This window comes from Eretmochelys imbricata, chromosome 11, assembly GCF_965152235.1.
Source record: "Eretmochelys imbricata isolate rEreImb1 chromosome 11, rEreImb1.hap1, whole genome shotgun sequence".
Classification (NCBI taxonomy): domain Eukaryota; kingdom Metazoa; phylum Chordata; order Testudines; family Cheloniidae; genus Eretmochelys; species Eretmochelys imbricata.
Window position 1 is genome coordinate 78,772,862 of NC_135582.1, and position 1,056 is coordinate 78,773,917.

A 1,056-nucleotide genomic window follows, 5' to 3' on the forward strand; every position below is an offset into this window, starting at 1 on the left:
TACTCTTCTGGCTCTGTCAATCTGTTTCTTCACTTCCGCAGGTGGGTATTGTAGTTGTAAGAAGGCTTGATAGAGATCTTGTAGGTGTTTGTCTCTGTCTGAGGGGTTGGAGCAAATGCGGTTGTATCGCAGAGCTTGGCTGTAGACGATGGATCGTGTGGTGTGGTCAGGGTGAAAGCTGGAGGCATGTAGGTAGGAATAGCGGTCAGTAGGTTTCCGGTATAGGGTGGTGTTTATGTGACCATCGCTTATTAGCACTGTAGTGTCCAGGAAGTGGATCTTAATCGCGCCTCTGCTAAGGCTGCGTCTACACTCCCCCTTGTGTCGGTAGAACGTATGTGGCTCGGGGTGTGAATAAGCCACCCCCCGAGTGACACAAGTTACACGGACCTAAGCGCAGGTGTGGACAGTGCTATGGTTCTGGGAGAACTTCTCCTGCCAACATGGCTACGGCTGCTCGTTGAGGGTGGAGAGCTCCCTCCCGTCGGCTTCCAGCCTCTCCAGTAGAGACTGCCGCTGGGGGCCACGTCACTCACAGCTGTGAGGGCCGAGCGGTTAAGGCGTTGGACTCGAAATCCAATCGGGTTTCCCTGCGCAGGTTCAAATCCTGCTCACAGCGAGGCCTGTGTTTTAGCCACGCTTGCTCACCAGGGCAATACATCTCCACCGGCCCTGGGACGCTCTCCATACACTCCCCACCCCAGGTAAACCCTGTTCTGCTCCTTTCATGGGGATGCCTGGGATGGTGCCTCATGCTGTGTCCCTGCGGTCTCAGCTCCCGAGGCCTCTGCCCCTCACCCAGCGCCCCCCGGCTCAGCCCCACCCCTGGGTGCTGCTCCTCTCCAGAGCGTGGAAGGAGCTGAGCACGGGTAGCCCGTATAAGAGGCCAGGGGAGGCTGAGCCTCCCCCAAAAGGCCGTCCATGTGGGGGGGAAACGCTGGGGATGTGGGGCGGGTCTCCCCTCCGGAGGCCCGTGGGCTCGTGGTCATCTTTCGAGCGCTGGAAGCGAAGCTCCAGAGAAGTGGGGGCCCCGCCTGCACCCCACTCCCCTCTGCC

The 1,056-nt window shown here is 59.3% G+C and overlaps 1 non-coding gene across 1 annotated transcript; it reads left to right on the forward strand.

Moving 5' to 3' along the window:
- The first annotated feature begins 537 nt into the window (after nt 1-537).
- Nucleotides 538-619, forward strand: TRNAS-CGA (transfer RNA serine (anticodon CGA)). The gene has a single exon. It is a non-coding gene; the product is annotated as a tRNA-Ser (tRNA).
- The last annotated feature ends 437 nt before the right edge of the window (nt 620-1,056 follow it).